General features: G+C 36.4%; 1 protein-coding gene across 5 annotated transcripts in view; it reads right to left on the minus strand.

Moving 5' to 3' along the window:
- The window catches only part of Nmdar2 (glutamate ionotropic receptor NMDA type subunit 2), a 260,929-nt gene extending 248,306 nt beyond the window's left edge, over window positions 1–12,623 (minus strand). For all 5 annotated transcript variants that reach the window (XM_033339196.2, XM_033339193.2, XM_033339194.2 and 2 more), the window contains exon 1: window positions 12,523–12,623. The gene's annotated coding sequence lies outside the window, so the exon portion shown is untranslated. The remainder of the gene's footprint in view (window positions 1–12,522) is intronic.
- Between the last annotated feature and the right edge of the window lie 9,406 nt (window positions 12,624–22,029).

The raw sequence follows: 22,029 nt of genomic DNA on the forward strand, positions 1-22,029 counted from the left end.
ATCGGTTTTGTCATAACCATGGAAACTTTCTACGCTATCACGATTCACCTCCGTAAGGAAGATTTCCAAATTTTACGTCTCAATTGCCGAAGTTTTCGGGCTACTTGGTACGTGATATATCTTGGACGATGCGACGTGTTCGTTGAAATTGTAAGTTTGATTGCTTGAAGCAGCGGAGTAGAGAAATGCGATGAAAAATGATGAATAGACTGAGGATTTTTGTGCATGTTCGTATCTCTATGAATGTTGCAACTTAGAGATTTGTTTGTCTTGTAGTCCGTATACGTATATTTGTAAACTTTGTCCATTTAAACTGAAGCTACCAAAATGGTCAAAATAACTATAATTCCTCGTAGTAATTTTATAAATTACAACGGTGCATTTTTATGAAGCTTTTCTTTCATTTCAGTGAAACTTTTTGGCGAAGTATTTACATATTATTTTATATAATATATTCTATATAATATATGATATCCTGTTTTTTTCTTTGCAATATATTTTTCCATGTAGTTTCTATTCTGGTTAGGGTTAGAGTTAGATGAAGCTTACTAGATTTCAAATTTACTTTAGTCATTGATAATTCGAATAATCAATGCGCAAGCATCTATCTAATAATAACTGCGAGCAAGTTATACAGAAAATTGTAATTCAAAAGTTATTTCTTTACTTTCTACGAATGACAAATAAACGTGATATCCGATGTTGACTAATGAATAGAAAAGGACATGGATTTTTTGTCAAAGGTATATTTTATCAATAGGAGATGAGCAGTAGAGGTAAAAATGTATCGAAGGTAACTGAAATTCTTTCATATAGTATAAGCAACGACAAACGCGTTGCTTTTATTGTCGAGCAGCATGCGTTCTTTGCATCTGATGCTTCTCGTATTTTCTACACTGAAATATCGAAATTCTGCCCCGCGCACGGAATAATATTTTTCTCGCGTATTTTTTAAATCCTTGCAAAAAAAATAGAAAATATCTACAGATCCGAAAAAGGTTCTAATAAATTTGGCACAGCTTTTGACGAACGTCAACGTATTCCAAATTTATCATTATGAATCTCTTCGTATTCAGGTACAAACGTTTATTTGATATCTTACTGTTTCAATAAAATATATCGCACATTTCTATCGTTACAATTAAACATCGATTCATACGCAGAAAAGATAACAGAACTTTTATGAGTATAACGTAATCTACGTATATTTAACATTATTTATACCTCCGCATGCGCGGATCTTACTTCTATTCCACTTTCGTGAAATGACTTTTATCCTGATTCCTCGAACCAGATATCTCACGTTCTAATAAAAAGACGTACGAGAGATACCTCGTTCGAGGCGAGAAAAAGACTTAAGGACCTAACCTTTCCCGTCTTCCGGAAATGCCATAAACATACTATACTATGTACTAATACTATATGCTATCTACACCGTATTTCGTTTCCATGGACTTTTGTAATTTTACCGTACTATACATAATTTTAATTTTATTCTAATATCGAAACTGAGTATTTAATATCCTAATTTGATCATTGTCCCGAGAATACTATGACAAAAATCCCTACATATGACGAAGAAAATACCAACCATCTTTAGAGCTATAACAATATTTTTGCCGAAGGCCGTAAGTTTTCCGCTTGAAACACGCGATATTTTCAATCTTATCGTTCGCTATCTTCGAACAAACTGTCCAATGTATCTAATGGATATCGTAAAAAATTCCGTCGAAATAGTACGGAGAAAGCGAACGATTTTAAAGGGCCGATGGTATCAAATCGTCCGGCTGTATTTCACCTACGAATATCGTGGAAATCCCGTTGGCTTTGCAAAGCTTAGGACTCTCTTAACGTCGAAAGGTACCGTCTGCAGATGCAATTGCACGGAATCGCAAGCCGCGACTCCTGCTGCCGCGCCGTCGGGAACATCTCTTCAGGAACTACTTATCACGATCGTGATTCTCAACTTGCTTCGTAGATCCTAGTTTGAAGTAAGAATAACGCACTACGTTGTCAGACAGGGAATCCATGATCACCCACAAGCCATGGATACACAAGGGAGATATAGCAACCGAGAGTTAGACAAGTAAAACACGATCATTCTTGCTCAGACACCGTTGCAGGCTTTGTTTGAACACGCACAAGTAGAACAGGGTCGTTTCTATCTGAACAAACAGAATGGTGTTTAACATTGGAATTATGAAATTCAAAACGATCCGGATTTTTTATCTTTCCATAGCCTTTACTCTCTGGATCTTTCGTTCTTGCAAAATCATGAATTTATTATCATTGGATTACTTTAATTGGAATCGTTTATACAAAGTATACTTAGATACGGGTTAGTGGCTTAAAATACGATCTTGGTATAGTGTATTTCGTGTACACCGCTTTTCAATAGATCACACGTGTAATATTCGCAAGGGAATTCTGGTATTTTCGAATGCGTGCTAGACAAGTTCACTCGTATATTCTCCGGTGGATTAATTAAACTTTGGGTATAATGCGTTGAATTCTCGACAAGTTTATAATCCTCAAATGAAAAAAGTTTGGGCTCTATAGCACCGATCGATGTACGAGCGTGATTGAGCCTTCTTTCGAAAAACGTCGATCAAATTTTCGAAAAGAAACTTATATTTTATCGAATTGAATATTCTAATTTAATTGAATATTACACTTATTATTATTCAAAATTGTCTTTCATCCAGAAGTTCACTTACTTCCACCGTGTGAAATCTTCATTCCTTAAAATTTAATTTACCGAAAAACATTATGCTAAAGGTGCATGGTTATGCACGGATTACGTTGATGTTCCAAATTTTCAAAAATTCTTTGACTGCTTGTTTATTCTTATTTATTTATATATATTATTTATTCCGCTGCAGAAAATGCTCGTAAAATCCACTCTTCTATAGAATACAAAGCCAAAGATACACCACCTGACAGACTACATTCATCTTCTGAATTTCCAAAAATTTTCCTGCCACCTATCTAGTAGAATCTTACTCCCATTGTATGAATTGTATGAATTTGATACATCGTATCCCAAGACTTACTATCCGTATAAAATACAATACCAAAGGTATCAAAATCATACTACTTCCTCATCCTTAAGTCACAGATACTTATTTGATAATATTAATTGGCAAAAAAAAAGCGATCTAACTAGCTAATTTCAACCTTCGTGACAATCGTCCAGCACGGAATTGCATCCGGATCGACCATGCTCCGTAACGATTCATCGGAAAATCGTATCACGTAGGACCTATGTAATCCAGTATCTATTACAGAGAAACGCGGTGCAGCGTATTAATGTTAATCTCGCGTCGCAACTGAGAGCTGTGTCGGACCGAGCGTTCTCTGCCATCTGTAAAATACGTTGTTCGTGTACGCGTTGTGTTTGCATACTGCGAACCGTATGTAACCATGTAAGATCGCGGACAGTGTGTAGGATTGCCCGTGTCTACCATCAGCGTATCTGCCATAAGCATCCTGCATCTAGATCCTCGTTTCACGTGAATCTAGCCGCGTCAAGCTATGGTTAGAAACTGATATTCTGATATTCACGCACGCAGATCTATATACATGCTCGACTTATTTACTACATTTATAGGAAATTCGAAAGTGCAAAATTGCACATGACGCAGATAATATGAAAAAATATATAAAATATCCAAGGTATCGCGATTTTTATAATAATTGTTAAGTGAAACAATCTTCTACCCAAGTCCTATTTTTTATCATGACATCACGAAACTGTGAGTTCGCACAAAAATCCGCGGTCTATCCGTTACTTTGACGAACTCGATTCGTTGGACCTTGCCTGTCGATTCGCCGGAATATGCATCCACCGTAACCATAAGTTCGCGTGAACGCACGAATATCGTAAGATTGCACCCGCCGAAATGCAACTGCACGCTGTTTTATTCCGTTGACGCGTGTCGCAAAGGGACGAGAGACGATGGAGATCGCACGGCTGGCCGAAATTTGCATGCATGAATGTTTGAGCAAAGTGGGAACTTGCCGTGCTCGTGGAAAGGCAGTGAAACGGAAAATTGAGCGAGAACGGTGATAATCGGACGAGTTGTTGAGCGAAAACGGCCGGCCAGGAAAGCAGGAAGTTGTTTGGGATACCAAAGGATTCTGTGTGTCGTTGTTAGACTGTTAGATATAAAATGATTCTCTGGCGGTGTTCTGGTGTCTTGCGCGATAAAAATGTACGGGATTATGCAGCAGCTTTCGCGAACCTAGTGTTTTACGCGATAAAAGATTTTGTAAATGACGAGTGATTTACGAGCAGAGGAGTGGAAATGATACGCGCGAGGTTGAAAGTATTTTTGTTGAAAATTTTTTCCTATCTTACTGTTGAATCGCGGATGTTTATAGAAATTCGTATTTTTACACACATTGTTAAGTATAGAATATAAATAATCAATAGCTGATGTCTCTTACAGATAATGAAAACAAAAACGAGCGAGAAATTTAATATTTCAATATATCTCATAATTAGTATAAATGATCAATGGCTGGTACCTCTTACAGATAACGAAAACAAAAACATGAGAGAAATTTAATATTCCAATATACTATTCCATGATTATAGAAATAAGACTGTAATAAAAGAACGCGTTATAGTCTAAATATTGTAACGCGAATCCCAATTTTCACATTTTACAGATTTTTGCAGCTGTACTCGTCCTGCGTATTTATTTCGCTTTCGATTAATTATTCACACTGCTAAAATTCGTAAAAAATTTGTTTTCTTGCCGTAAACGTCACTGCACGTTTTCAATCTTTTCCGACATACTTTTCAAGAAGTATTATGTTGGAAAGTATCAGCGCCGTAAAATTCAATTAGCACGGAGAGAGGACGAGACTCTGCTAGTCGCTAAACTTTCGTTAATAGAAATTTAAAACGGATTGAAGCGTGTAAAAGTTCATTGGAACTTCTGTCTTATATTTTTTTCCTCGAAGGAAGCTTCGCGCATCATCGAAATTTTTGTAGGGGATTAAATTCTCCGATAAATCTATCAGAGAATCGTTCGAACAGAACTGTTAATATCGTTTTACAGAATATTATATGATCAAAAGAGTTAAGTCGAGGAGCAAGATACAGATCCAACAACGCGTTTCGTTCCACTTATCTCGTGTCAAAACTGAAATTTCGGAACGTAATTTTATCGCTGGACCGTTTATATCACGAAACATGAAATTTCACGGCTATTTTCAGGCAAACGAGTACTTTGTCTTACGCGAAAAATTACTTGTTACACTGGCTATGACAATATGCTTTATACACTTCACTTACGCGGCGAAAGAAACAACATTACCATTAATGTTGCAAAAATTTACCTTTGCCGTGAATTTAGACTTCCTTTTTCAACCGTGTTCCGCAATACTTATTCGTGAGAAAGGCATCTTAAATTAGTATAATCATTTTTCCCTGAAAATTTGAATTTATAATCACTGATTTGCCTCCCTTCTTTCTATTTTACACTCGTACAAATCGAAGTGAATAATGTTCGCAATTGATGACAGGTGGTTCCACCGATAACGTAGAATCTCATTAATATTGATTTGATAAAGAACTACCAATGGAATCACGTGGTTCATAATGGATTCTTTCACCGATTTGTTGAGCTTGTATTCGAGTAACAACAGAAAAATTCATTCATTCATTCTGTCGATTAAGTCACGACAATCGGAATTCCAACTACATCCAAATGACTATACTTCGCAGTTAATTTCAATTTAATCATAATGCAGTAATGTATTCGTAATTAATTATATTTTGAATTGCGAAAGTTTTTAATTTATTTTCTGCTTTCTTAAACTGTTCGCTTTGTTCCACCAAGTGTACATTTCACATTCGAATAACAGTAAAATAAATAAAAATGTAATTTACAAAATATAAAAGTAACAAAACCATTTGACCGACATTCCTTAATGTATTATGCTAATAGCATTCTCGGGCTATTTCTCCTTTTTGCCATATAAATTTGTCCTGGATCTTGGAAAAACAACCAGTAATAACATCCAGTACGATAACGTCAATTTCACGAGCGTATTACGATTGAACAAGCATGACAGAATATTTCTGGTACGCGTTCGATTGGTCAGGAAACGCTTGTCATGCTCACTGACTGGATTTTCACTGGAATCGGCACCCCATGAAAAATGCAACACGATGGAAGATCGCCAACGGGAAAACATTGGTAAATCGGGAAGGTGACGGCGAACAAGTATAAAAGTCGACATATGGACGTGAGTTTCTATTGTTTACGCGTCACGTTGAGCGGAAATACGTTAACAGGCCAGCAGGGGACTCTGACTCCTGCTTTTCGCTAGCTCCGCATCGACAATACGAAACGATCGATTGTTTTCATTTAATATACAGGGAAAATATAAGATATGTTCGTGTATTAAAAGGTTACGGTGTTTATGGTTTATGGTTTAAATATTTTTGTTTAGCATAGTGCCAATATTTTTCTTTAATTATTCTCAACATATAATTTTTAATACGAAGGAAACTATATTAATTTGTAAAAAGGAACGCATTTTTATAATAAAGACTTCTTCTTTCGATTTCTTTTTTTTTTAATTTCCCAGAACTCCAACTGTATAATAAATACAGCATCGACTGTTTTGCGTCGACTTCGAAACATTTCACGCAAGTCCCCAAAGTTCTATAATTCTTCTTCGAGTTTCTCAACTTTTGAGCTATCGTAGGGAACCAAAATTTCGGTCGAATATTCCTTCTAAGACCTACGAGACGTTCTTAGAAGAGTGTAATATATATAGGTATAAGATTATCGCGGATCGTAACTTTATAACCCAGTGGCTTGTCTAATTTGGTCTTCCGGCATAATTAAAGCGTGATAACGTTTTATGTCGTGTGCTGTACATACGTTCCAAACTTCACGAAGATCACGTAGAAAATAAAACGTAAGTCAAACATAAGCAACAGTGACAGAAAGTGCAAATGCGTGAATTACACGGTGAAGTAATAGAAAGGCGTACGTTGAAAAAATGCATGTGCACTGCTCTACGCTCATCGTACACTCGACAAGCTGAAGCAGCACAGTAGATCGACAACTGAACTGAAATAATTGCTTCATGATCAAATGATATTTTATTATAGAGACTGGTCTAGCGTGATTCAACGTTCCATAAAAAATACAAAATATGACACATTAGTTAAGAAAATTAATTGCAATCGCAAGAAACCGGAGTGGAGTGAAATCAAACTTCGCGATTAAAATTTAATATTGTACTTAACAGTGAATTTTTTCACCCAATAATTTCTAATTTTCTTCCACCTATAGATTTGCATATATCTGTACGTGTGTTATACGTTTCTTCGTTCATATAAATAAACAAATTTCAATCCACGCTGAGTAATCCGCTTCTTATTTTTGCTAATAGTTTCTGGCACCAACCAGAGAATCTTCGCGCTGTTTCCAAACATCAAACGGAAAACTGTGTTCGCATGGCAGAAAGCAGACGTTCTAGGCGAATTTGTTGTTCCACGCCCCTTGTTCCTTTCCATCTTTCAGCCAAGAATACATCCGACACCATTTGTAGCGTGACGCCCTTGCTCTGTCGTTTCCCAGGGGAACCTGGGCTTCATATAATTACAATCGTACAGCAGAAAGCTTCCGACCCCGTTTCTATTGTCCTCTGCAACGACTTTCGCTCGTTCTTCGAATAATTTCCTCCTCGTGCTGCTTCCGGCGGCGTTACTTCGTATCTCGCGTCGCCTCACAATGTTAATCGGACAATTGCTGAAGATGAAGTTGGAAACGAAAATCACTGTCTCAGCCGTTCCAAGAAATTGTAATTCATATAATTCTTATTTCTTTATGATCCCTTAGTCTCTTACACCATGTTGAAATTTCAGCAACTTAGGCTATCGTGAAATTTGATAGAAGTAAAAAAAATAACAGCTATAACACGACTTTAGAATGAGCCAAAGTTTTCATACAATTTCAGTAGCAACCGATGGTCTGATTCAATTTTAACGGCGATTGAAACTTTGACGCAAAGTCGAAAATATGAAAAGAATTTAATGTACCAGTTCTATTTGCTTTATATATATTCCCTTAGTATCTTAAAATTTCTTGAAATTTCAAGAATTCAGACTATCGTGGGATTTGATAAATCTTAGAAGTAGCAGCTTTCATATAGATTTAGAGCGAACTAAAGTTTTGATACCATTTTAGTATGAACTAAAGGTCTGATTCAATCACGAAGCTTTGACGCAAAGTTGAAAATATGGGAAAATTTGATGCGCCAACGAGATCAATGCGATTTTCGTTGAATTGAAACCATAGTTCGTGAAACGAAGACGAACGTTCGCGGAATTTCAACTACTTAGAAATTCGTTAGGGTGAAATTACAGTAACATTTGCTTGATTAGTTGAATCGATCACGAATCAAATTTGTAAAATTCGACGCTCGACTAGCGAGGAAGTGTGACAGCAAAGTGAAATTTCGAAAAAACCGAAGACGCTACGTTTTTAAAGTAAACTGTTTAACGATACTCGTAAGTTCTCGTTGATTGACGCCGTAAAGAGAACAAAAATTTAGCTAAACTCATCGCTCGAGTTTGAAGATTTATCTTCCTTTATGTATCCTTTTTGAACTTTCCTTGCGCATAGTAATTACTGTGCTTACAATGCATTTTTTAATGTCTATGGAAGAAACGGCTTTTTATCTTAAAAGCTACCAACTTTTAATAGAATATTTATAATTAACAAATATATCTCCTATATCTTCCTATTCAATCGCTATAAATTTGCCGTAAAATGAATATAGTATGCGATGTCTATAATTAATAAACACATTTCCTATCATGTTCAATACCTACAATGATTTAAAATTAACTAAAATAAAATTACTCCAATAATAACGCAATAACGTACTAAAAATTCAATTATGTAATAATTGTCCCCTCGCTAATTATAAATACTATGCATTGTCAATCTGCAACCAATTGTGCGAATGATCAAATATAAAACTGTCTCATTTTTAACACGTAAGTATACTTCGTTTGGAACATAAGGATAAACTAACATAAGGAAAGCGTCGAAGACCGTTTTTAGCAGATCCAATATCTTTTCACTGTTTGTGCAGAAAATATTGCTTGCCAAACAAAAACAAAGTGGACCAGAAAACTCTTCCATGCTTCGTTTATTCGTCTATTGTTAGCCATTCGAGAGTCGATGCCTATCGAGAACGAAACGAGAATACGGTTTCGGTACAAATGTCAGAGCGGCTAGAATTTCAGGAATTTCGTCGCGACTTTTCGGTATTCGCATGGCGACACGATTTCCTCGCGAGATCGATAATTTCCTCAATTCCCAATAACCGAGGGCAACCTTTTTCATAGTCGGTGTGTTTCGACGTTCGCTTAGAAATCTGAGAACACAGTGAACAGAAAGCTGAATCACAGAGAGTAGAAGAGAAAGGCGAAACGACTTCCGGGAAGGATGATCGAATGAAATAAGATAAATCGCGAAAAGAATGACACCGTGGATCCTTATTCTGCTCCTAAAGTCAATCGAGAGTCTCTCGATCAAGAACAAAATAGAACGACGCGAGATTCATCGAATACGAATCGAAATGACACTCTCTGCTTTTCGATTTCGCGATAGCGAAATAGGTATCGTTCCAGAGGGACACTTGAACCGTGCAAACGTCCGAACGAAGATTAAGTATTTGTTCGTCGATACAGTTGATGTTTGTAATTGTAATTTTCTATTTATCGTTAACAGCCAGGCAGAATGTCACGATAGATCTCTCGTCTGTAAATTTATTCTCGTAAAAGTATGAGTTGAAACAGTGACTAAATTGCATATGTTCGTTCAGTTTCATATATTTGTGAATGATTCATTTCTCTTCTTAAATATTATAATATCGTTCGTGCCAAATATAAGTATAATACATAGACTGTCGAAACGCGGAAACGAAAATTAGAAACATTTGGAAGAAATTTTGTTCGCCGACTTAGTTGATGTTACATCCATACTATGTTATGATTCATCGGTAATAGATGGTCGGATCGCTACAATATATTTCCCATCTGTCAGTTGCGTATGTTCCAGTAAAAGTATAGCTTAAAACATATAAAATAAATGATATGTATAGCGATATTCGTGCAATATATCATACTCGGACATATCTTGCACATTATAAATATTCTGAACATTATTGTATCTTGAAATGTCATACGCATACGTAAACATCAGTAATTCAATAGCGATAATGAAAATAAAATTAAAAATATGATATAGTACATGAAATTATCCGTTTAATTTTTGAAATCGTATCACGCGTTTATTCTATATCTTTTCGTGATAACACTCGATACTTTAACTGAAAATTATCTGCGCTGCATATTTCACGATAAAAAGACGTATATTGTTATTTTAATGTAGGGACGAAGAGGATGAAAGTAGAGATAAAATTTGGTGATGTTCGATACCTTGTCGAACTGCTGACATTTTTCTAAAGATTTGAATGCCGATCCTTGTTAACAAAGTTTTCCCTTCTGAGTAACCTCAAAGGATTCCACGTAGGAGAGAAATATCCAAAGAGAGAACGAAAGATAAGCGAAAGAGAAAGCTTTTTCGTGCCGTGGGCAATTTAGATTTTGTCGAACGGCTTTGAGCGAAGTGTCGACCCTAATTCTGTGACCCGGAGAAACTTTCGGGTTTACCTAAATTCTCAGGCGCTCAAAAGTTTACCCCGGCGAAAATATCATAAAAGAAAAAAAGGAAACAAAAACATGACGCTAAAATCTACGCACTTGACTATAAAATATGGCTTAAAGGAATCGCTATTCATACTTGAAACAAATTTATACTCTTCCTTGGATTATCCTATGTCATTTCAATGATCGAAGCTTCTATACCATTTCCATTTAACTACTCGTAGACGTTTAATAGAATGTTTCAAATATTTACTCAAATTTAAAAGTGGGTCGTTTCTGTTTCTTCGTTGTAGACAGAATACGAATTGAATTTACTTTAACATCAAACATAAAATCTAGTTTATTTAAAAATGCCTTCCACGTTTACACTTTATTAAATTTGTCTCCTTCTTTCGTTCCTTTCCTCGCAGTCTCTCTGTCTCTTACGTTTATTCAAAAGACGAGGTCGAAAATATGAGGATATCATCTTCGCGTTAAAGAAAGTTGCACATTTTTCGTTTGAAAACCGGCCGAAATTAGCCTCGTCGATAAGAGAATCCTTTTCTCGTCGTTAATGCATGAAAGAAGTGACGCATTCGCAAAAACGCAAAGGAACAATGCACTCGCCACGCAGCATCACAGTCGTTCAAACGTCACGACGAAGAAAAAGAAAAAAAGGAAAATCTCAAAGCCGTTGTTTCAACTAAAATTACCGCCATTAACAATTCCTTTGGCAAACATTTCCGCTCACTTTTTTCTTGCTTTGTCGTCGATACTCTCTCGTGCAGAACACACGATTCCGCGTGGAGCAAACATCGTGCAACGAGGGAAAACTTTGTTCAACAGTTGTGTGGATTTTACGGCGTGCAAGACGCTCGCATCCTGTGTGTATTCAACGAGCGCAAAATAATCACGCGTGCTGCAAAATTGAAGAATTTCGGATGGCGTGCAGCACCCACGTACCTGTTATAACGACTTCAAACATTTGCCTTCCATTCTGATCTTCATTCCTGGAGTGTTTGCGTGATTACTCGCGCGGAGGTACAGATGTAAACATTCGTACTCAATTTCGCTTGTCGATGAATTTCCAGACGATTTTTTAACAGCACGTAAAATAAATGGTATTGTTTGGCTAACAATCGACAGCGGTATCAATGGAAAATCGAATTCTCTCGTGATTAATGTCCTGTTCTTTTTGCTGTTTCTAATCAGTTTGATTATTGAAAAATTCGGTTTTAAAATTCTTTTTCTGTCATTTAAACGATTAGTATTACAGTAATTTGCGAAAGAATCGAATTATCTTTTCAATGATATTCTGTTCGCCTTTGTTTTTATTTCTTTAATTTTTAAAACAACGTGATAAAAGATTCTGCTTTGTTAATCGTTTCGATTAGTTATTGTAATAATGACATGCTTTGTGAACGCAGGCCACGCAAGAATACTTCGTTACTACGATAAAATAGTATTCCCTTCATAAATATAAAATAGCTATTTCATGCTGCTTTCTGCTTTTTCAAAATAGCTAAGTTTTATTTTAAATAAACTGGTTTCTGAATTTGAACCAGCCTTCTTTGTATATTTTTCTGAATATTTTAGAATACAGTATACTTTCATATTTTCTCATGTTACTTTCATATTTTCTCATGTTACTTTCATAAAAAATAAATAAGCTAGTTTAAAGTTTCTACGTCATATTTCAGTCAGTCTTCAAACGAAAAATATGTTATTTTTAGTTAAAGAAGAAACTCGGTTAAAAACAAGCATACACGTTCTCAAGTCAATTATAAATCCGTACGAATTTGTCTAATAAGTCATAGTGGTATTCTACTTACTCGATGCCAGTGTAGAACCGGGCAATTTCCACTTGACTTGTGCCTGACCACGAACGGGGTCATACTACTTGTAGCCGGGCAATGAGGCACACCAACTTTCTGTCGAAATAAAATTAACATGTTTTACGTTAATTTATAAATATCAAAACAATAGAAAAAAAGATATTACTCAAAATATCATTAATAAAACATTAATGAGTTTTAATTGTAAAGTAAAACTAATCTTACTGCTTTTATTCTATACTTCATAAAACGTAGCTATTACATTTTTATGTACGTATATCGTTACTTCTTTTAAATAATAAATCGTGTCGTATTTAATATCAGTGCTGATTTATTCTGATATATTTTATTGTCTATAAATCAACGTCAAAGATAATATGTAAACTTCGGGAAAAGCTGATGGTCAATTCGATGAAAAATAACTTGAGTTATAAAGATGTGTGTAATTGTCCGCCGACTATCCAACTAATCGAACTTTCTTTTCATAACTTCAAAGATGAAAAATACTACGAGCGAGAAGTCGAGGTAACAAAGTGCATCAGATCGCGCGTTTACGACGTCGAACCAACTGACGAATTATTCATAGGAGAAAAAATATATCGCGCGATATATTATTCTCAATTTATCGACGAAAGGCGCGCCTTCGTGAGAAAGGAACTGCGGCCATCATTTCTGAAGTAGCAATATCGAACTGGCTCTTTGTGGACACGTAAAAATACGGTCGCTGGCTGCGTGATGACAGTTCGATTTCCTATTCCTCTTGGCATGCTCACCAAAATGCGTGCACGAAAAGATCCATCGATCTCTGGAATCGTGGCCCACTATCCTGCGCCTGCTTCACGACTCATAAAGAAAAGAAGCACCTTTTGCTTAATTCGAAATTGGGACTACCCAGTCATCAGAATGTCACGATATTTTTCAGTTTCCTCTTAAATGTATTTACACCGAACCACAGTACGTACTCGGAATTTCTAAAATACGTATTACTATAATATCGTATAGTTAAGGAAATGTATCGATTATTGCGAAGTATTACGATAATTAGAGGAAAACTAGAGAACTAGAACTAGAAAATTGTGAGAAATCCCTAAATTATTCTATGCATTTGCGTCGATATTCTAAGGGAACAACTTCTCGTATTCAATTTTAATTTCAATTCTGTATCATATTTGAATAACGATTAATTTACAATTTCATTATAGTATGCAATAATGAAATTATCGAGGTTGAATGAGAGCGTGAATGAGAAATCTATGTAAATCAATGTCACTTTATAGCTGGTAGGCAAAAATTAATAAAATATACATATATGTAAAAATGAAATTAAAAATAGAAGCGGAAAGGATGAAATTAGTAGAAAATTTTACAACTAATTTTATTACAGACCCTACTGCATGGTCAATATTTCGGAACACGAACATACGAGATCTCCGAGGAAGATAAATTCACTCTGTCCTTCGTCTGTGATTTTAGTTACGATAGTTATTTTTATTTTAAAGTTACGAGAGGGTGTAAAAAATTGTATACTTCTTCTATGGTAAAGCGAGTATATCCTAAAAATAGCAACCTTGTTTAGTACGAATACCGTGTCCGAAGAAATACGAGAACTATGATCCTTGTTCTTCTCTATTTCAGAACTTTTAGACTACGATAAAGAAAATTTTTGTAACTCTAGAAGTACGGAACTCTGGAGAATATCTTCTGTACAGTATACGCATAAATCCGCCGCGACTTGAGGCACGTCCTACAATTTTTCAAGTCAATGAAACAAAGTAGATGTATAATAAAACGGAGATCGATGAAAAAATCTCGATCGAAGGTTGTAAATAACGTTTATTCGAAAGTCCAGTTATTGTTACAAATAAATACGGAATAATTCACACTTCGGTAAGTAACAATATTTATGAAAAAATCCGATTACCGTTACAAATAGACTCGAACGAACAATTTCCACCTCGATCAGCAATAATATCTCAAAATTCAGTAGAAAAATTTCGATCATCCTATGGTCGTAATTCTCTATGGTTTCAAATAGAAAAAGAGTGAATCTCCTGCAAACAGCATCTGCACTTTGTTGAACTGGAATTCGCAAAAGCAATTCCACGAGAACAGCGAGATTGCAGAAAAAATTTAACGCACGAAGAAAAACGTCTGAAAACCTTGATAATATACCATATGATTTATTTATTCAGAAATATTAGAAATTAGGGTTTCCAACGATTTCTATCCTATATGATAAGTTTATCGATACACGGATCTATTTACAATAGATTAAACAGGAAACGATGATTATTTAACACGAACCAAATACCGTAATGTGCTATAACTAAGACAACTAAATAAATAATTCACAACTCACAACTAATAGTTTACAACTCATAACAACTTGGCAACTCAACTCTCGACTCCTCGCAGCTCGACTCTTATTTAACGACTGCCGATTAATTCGTCTTTCTCCCTTAAGCGTCCCTTTGTCTTTTCTCATATCCCCACCACGTACGTGTTCCGTAACCGACCGCGATCATAATCAACTTCCGCGTAACTATTCGACTGAAGGACAGACGACACACCGATAGGTCGTTTGGGCCGTTGAAGTTTCCCGACCTTTTCGGCCTGTCGGCACTTAGGCTTTCTCGCAACATTGTTTATGGGTCACCCGATATTTCTTAGGCAATCTGTCCACGATACTACAATATCCATAGACGATACCAACAAGATGTTGGGAAACGAAAAGCTCGTAAAGATGAAAATAAGAATCGACGGTAATAAACCTCAAGATTTTATCCTTATTTTCACTGAGAAATAATAAAAGAGAAATCCACGTAAAGGGTTCAGTTGGGAAATTTAATTGTTTTGAGCGACAAGTAATCGGAGAATCAACAAAAACGAAGCATCGCAGGAATAAAGTTTCTCGGAAGTCGGACCCTTGGAGCTTGATTTATCTCCAGAGTAGAGTTGATAATCGCGTTCCTGGAACGCGTGGAACTTGGACAGAAGCGTCTGACCACTGTCCCCTAGGCATTTATTCGTTTAGCCGCTCGGCCGAACCCGCGCACGACCTTTTAGGGTCTCTAGACTAACAAATGGAACCCCACTCTTTACCATTGCAGATGTTCCCTTTCGATTCTTCTTTTCCAATTCTTGTTTTTACCCCGAACAAAACGCATCCGGATTCCAGCAGAATCAACACGGAGTCGCGTATGTTCGTCCTCTTCACTTTGTCAGTCGCCGGCATTCCGCAACACCGATTTTTAATCACTGTCTTGTCGATAGACTGTGAACTTTTATGCAACTTCATACCTCTGAGAATATACTTAGGGAAGCAGAGGCTCGATACAAAATTGTTTTACGTATTATCAGTATTATTATTGCCTAGTATTATAGAAAGCGCTATACTTCGAGTATCTCACGCGTTTCTTCGTATTGCGTGCATTCTGCGCAATTTTCTACCATCGAGTTCCCTATAGTGAAAGCAGAACTCGGTAAAAAATTGTTTTATTTGCCAAATATAACGGAAAGCTCTATACTTTGGATATTTTACACTGCCAAATTCCTCGTAAATGCACAATACCTGCCACTTAACGATCAGCGAAATAAAAGAGAAAGAGTTTCAGTGAAATAAATTTCCTTGTATATCGAAGCTTAACTCTTTGGTCGTGTTGAAAATATTCTATTATTCGAAGGATTGGAGTGACAAACGACTGGTTGTAATGAAACTTTAATTAAAACCGTTGAATGGACGGGATGGAAGTTGGTTTCCATTACAATGAAATGAAACATTTGGACGAACGAATGCACCGGGGCTGTGCCTGACTTGACAAGCAGAATAAAACAGTAGGTAAGCGGGCAAGAAAAATGTGACTGTGTTTGGGTAGATGACCGGAATAAAATCTTGCGTGGACGGATAACTGTGTCAGAACCGTGTCTAATCGAAATGATAGAATAAAAACGTGCCTGAACGAACAAGAAGAATAGAGCCGCGTTCGGTTGGATGGGTAGAACAAAACCATAGCTGGACACTGGTAAAATCAATGGAGACAGTTATCGTAGCAGCATGTTACGCGTATTGCAACATGTATTAGGTTGTCCAAAAAGTTTTTTTTCGTTTTATAAGAAAATAATAGACGCACGATGTTTTTTTGTTTTATATTAGTTTATTGAATTATGCACGAACGTAATAATAGAAATATAAGGAAATGGATCACAGCTAACTCAATAAAATAATATAAAACAGAAATCGTTGTTCATCTATTATCACTTTACGAAACGAAAGATACTTTTCGAACAACCTAATATTTCGCGCGCACGTTTTATCGCACACGATTTTTCTCAAATGTTGCCAATGATTAAGTGTCTAATTATCGTTTAATTCTTACTTATCCTTCGTTGGCTCGTTATTAAACACGCGAGAAATGCTTGGAAGTGGAATCGAAATGTATCTGACAATGGAGAAACCAACGTCAGGAATAGAGCGAAATTTCCTAAAGGCGAAATTTGTTTGAAATTGAACGGACCGAAATTGTAAGGAATAGTTAAATTTTTTTCGTCGAGGTGTGTTGAGGTTGACCGATAGAGGAACGAGTGGATGAATTTGTAATAGAAAAATATATTGAAATAAATATTGGTATAAGTACGGGTATAGTGTATGCTGATCCAGATCCTCACTCTTTCAGTGTTACGATACAACTAGAAGAAGGATGATAGGGAGCACGTACATATATTTATAGCAAAGGATATTAGCAAAAAGTTAACCTTGGTGTGTAGCTCTAGTTGAGGGCTACAAGAAACAGCAATAGAAATCTACCTGTAGTTCTGCTGTTTCTAGACCTTGCAACCCGAAAAACAAAATTTATATTCGAGGGCACAACAATATGGACCTCTCCTTATTTTCAATTTTTTTTTCACTAAATTCTATTCTCTTCGTAACAACGGTCTCCAGGTCGCGGAAATATGCAAAAGAAAAAGGTGCAGAATTTTTCTTGAAGTAATTGCTTCAACAAGGGGCAAATATAAATTGCGTGGAACGCTTCGAAAGCGATTAATATTAAACTAATTGATAAAGCCGAGTCGACGTCACCGGCGAACGTTAATCGTCCATCGTTGTTGCGTTCCGAGCATTTATGAAAGTTTATTCCCTGTATTGTATTTTTACGAAATTAGCTGAAATTACAACCACAATCGTTTGCTCGCTGTTTCTATTAAAAGTTTCTCTCCGTTATTCTCCGTTATTCGATATTTTCTTTCTCTAACGAAAGAAAATTCTGCCCATTCTATTTCTTTGTAAACGACGTTACAAAAGCGCGAATGTTGTGCGCGAAATCCTATCTTTCTCAGATAACTGAAACAGATATGAAAATTACGTGCAAAGTCACGCAGAGAATTTTCAACGCAATTTTGAGAATCGTCTATTATAATTGAGCGGTTCGTTTCGAAACCAGATACGAGCTTCATTGTTGCCAGTACGCCGTCCTAGCGTATGGTTTACATCTTGAAGAAGCATTTTACTTTCGCCATGGTAGCTTTTGTTCTTTCCTCTCACGTCAACGTCAATAAAGTTGCCATGCGTGACGCATTTACCATGCAATATTCCGTATACGTGAGCGGGCTTTCGGGATCGTTTCAAGCCTCTCCTTTCTATTTCAATGATCTAGCAAGCTTCGCGTAAACAAGGCACAGAATTTCGAACACGACAGAAAATGTTCTTTTCGCTCGTAATTTGTAGGGAACTTTTTGCAAAGCTATCGAACCTTTGGCGAGCAGCTGGTAAATTTTATTGGAACGATTTCGCGAAATGCAACTGAATTTTATAAATGACGCCGTTGCGAAACTGGGACGAATAAAAATGGAAACAGTCGATACCGGGTCAGTAGGATACTCGGTTTCTATTTGCGTTTCCAGTTAAGCACCGATGTAACCGAATTAAACGAACAAGGTACCCGCACCGACCTGGCCAGCCGCCTTCAGATTCTGTTTATCCATTCGCTTCTCACGTACTCCAACGCTTAATTAAAATTCTCACCTGCCGGAATCAAATTGATTAAATCGGAAATCCCAAATTGAAATATCTGGGCTGAAATGAATTATGGTTTTCGACGAGCGGTCCGTGTCATTCGATTTCATACTTTAATTTGCGAACGCGACGATATCCGTACCGTGTAATCACCGCTGCAACACGTAATTCATTAAACGTTCCCTCTGATTTTCAGATTGCATTCCCATTCTTCTCGTAATTTTATATGCAACCGGAGGAGAAAAGGGGGAACGGTGTTGTACCGTAGTTTAAAATTGAACGCCGAGACGAGAGAATTTGAAACTGGAGGTTGGAAGCTTGTCCAACGTGCAAATTAATTTAATTAATTCTGTACCCAACAAAGGTGAATACTCTACTCACTCGTTTGCCTCTCGTTATCGTCTCTTCTTTTTTAACGATTCTACCATCCGTTTCGATAGGATTCGACGCGAGAGTGTTACGTTTCCGGGTCGAGTCTTCTTTCTATTGTTCTTACGTTTGAAGATATAAACGGGACAAGAATTTCAGTGAAATCGAAATTTTTTAGAGAATTGAGAATTTTTTAGAGGTAACGTTCAACCTTTGTGTTTCGGTGTCTCCAAGTGGGATTATACCGCTTCAATGGTATCGTTGCCTGTATTAGCCACTTAGAGATCGTTTACCAAGTAAGTTACAAGTGACAAGTCGATACTCCATTTATCAAGACTTATCGTAGAAACTGTTTTTATATTTACAGAAGACATAAGCAAATAGAAAGCACTACAAAGCTGTTTTATTCGGAATTTACTTTCGGAACTTCAATATTGCCACTGGTATACCATTTTCCATCCTCTAGTTGGTTTTTACTTTCAAAACTTCAATATTGACGCTATATTTATTTTTCACTCTGTAACTCTTGCTTTTAAAGCTTCAACGTTTTCACGCTGTTACGCTATTTCTCGATCCACAGTCAACTTAATCAATTGGATTTTATACATTCGCGCGATACGGTACACCTAATATGCAAAAACGTATAAACAAACGAAGGTACAGTAGCTGCTACAATATTCAGTAGATAAAAAAATGTTCCACTTAAATTCTCCGTTTTTTTTTTTTATATAGATTCGCGATTATACCATCAATTCGAAGATACCAAAATACTCAGAACGCGCGTCATATCCAAAAATATATAAAACAGATTTTTACTTTTATAAAAACACGAATTTGTATAAATTATCAATACGCATCTACCATCCATAAATTTAACCTCCAATTTGTACTTTAATCTTTAATTTGCAAGCTAATTTACAATTTGTTAAATTATCGGCAAGAGGCATCATCGAATAAGCATTCCGGCCAACGAGAGGATACTCGCGAGAGGGAAAATCGGATCAGCAGCGGAAAGTGATGTTCTGAATGCACGTGGGCGATAACGATACGAAGACAAGATCAGGATGGTTATCCGTTGGAAATCGAAAAGGGGAGTGGTAAACGTAGAACACGAGAACGAATCAGCGAGGTAAGGAAACGGAGAAAGACCCCTTAATACTTGGCACTTTCACAATGGATCTTAGCGGTGCGCGGTGGAATAACGGCGAAAAAAGGAGATATCGTTGGAATGAAAGAAGCAACGGGAATGCGATTCCACGGACAAAAGCAACGAAGAAAGGATGTTAAGCGCGTGGTATTCCCGGGAAAGATGAGGCCTTCGTTAGAACATCTCGCTAGTGTTGGAATTCGAGGAAATTTATTTATCAGCTAGAGCTTCGGGTCGTTCACCTTCTAACCAACTTGCACCTTCCTACGTTTTCGTCTGATAAACGTTTCCCGAGCAACAATCCTGCAAAGAAACGAATGACTCCGAGCTGGTAAAATTGTTCGAACGTTGAAACTGTAGGAAAGGAACGGACTGATACGTTCTTGGAAGATGGACTAAATGAATCGGAAAATTGCACTGCTTTCTGAGGATTTTAATCAAGCGATAATGGATAAAGCGTCGCGATAATTGGATATACTTCTTCGATATAGTTGTCTCCTCAATTGCTTCGGCTTCGAATTTCTTGTTATTAAATTTTACACCCGATGGATAATTAATGCGATTAGTAACGCGACTTTTTTATACATCAATCGTTGGAACATTGGTAAAGTAAAATAATATTCGGAATATTCATAAAGAAGGAAATGTATTAATAATTAGGAAATAATAATTGAAGATTCCATAGAGAATAAAATAAATTTGTCTTTGCAAATAGCGGTGAAATACAATTTTCAGGTGTAAATCGATGCTATCATCGGATGTAATTTCCAACAGATAAACCTTCGATCACCATTGACCCTAACTAATCGTCGTCGATTAAAGGAATCCTTACCTAACGGAATAACATTCTCCTATGCAAACACAAGATTCAGATCGCAAATTCGTCTCGATTTCAATTTCGCGACTTATTTACCCAGAGACGCGTCTCGCGCGGCGCGTTGATCGAGCATCTCGGTAAAATCGAATTTTCCGGCTGGTAAAGTTTTACGGGCGAATTTAATTTTCGTCGATAATACACCGAAAACGAACAAAGGAAATTTCGAAGGCTGTAACATTTGCGTTCAAACCCTCGTCACTTCTGTTGAATTAATTTACCGTGTAATAATTTACTGAAACGTTCGTTCCATTTTTGAGGATTAATTAGTATATTCGTTGCAACATTCTGCTCGATGGTATTTGTACGATTAATCGCGTGCAAAGCAAGCAAAGCAGAAAATATAACTATTCGAAAAAAATATTTCATTTATTTAATTCTCTTTATTTCTGGGGAATTGATGTTGAAAAATTCAGGTTTCACAGAGACGCTTTTTCAACGATTTCTATAAAAAAAAATAGCTCGAATTAAAAGCAAAATAGCCACTCTACTTCTTTCTAGAGAAGAAATAATAAAGTAACCGCAGGAATGAAGATTAACCAACATTACCTTTAAACTAGTTCTAAATCGTTGGTGGAATGTTCTGAATACTGCATGAAGAAACAACGTGTAACCCCTTTCAAACGTCGCTTAAATAAACTCTAAGAAGGATAACACTGATTTCGACCGATTTTATTAGAAAACCAATAACAAATGTTCCACCTATTCATTATTGGTTCATTGGTAAACACTAATCCCTCAATCTAGTACTATATCTTGTACAGTTATTTTTTTTTTTTTTTTTACTGTCCTCAAATTTTCCACGCGTTTTCATTTGCAGTTGTTCATTACGTATATTGTCGTTTTGCTAGAATTTCTACAAAATTGACCCTAAGGCTGTGATAATATGAATTGTAATACAATATATACTGTTAAACAAGAAGAATGTCACAATTTTTACTTCTATTTTTAATATTAAAGAACAAAAATAAAAAATATTTTGACACAGTCTATCGATTGAATAGTTCCGTAGAAAAGGCCTACGCGACCCTGGCCACGAGTGTTTGCGGAACACGTGCGTGGTGGGCCTAAGAAAAGACAAAGGGATGCTAGAACAGTCAGTGT

The sequence above is a fragment of the Bombus vancouverensis genome, chromosome 1 (genome assembly GCF_051014615.1).
Source record: "Bombus vancouverensis nearcticus chromosome 1, iyBomVanc1_principal, whole genome shotgun sequence".
Lineage (NCBI taxonomy): Eukaryota > Metazoa > Arthropoda > Insecta > Hymenoptera > Apidae > Bombus > Bombus vancouverensis.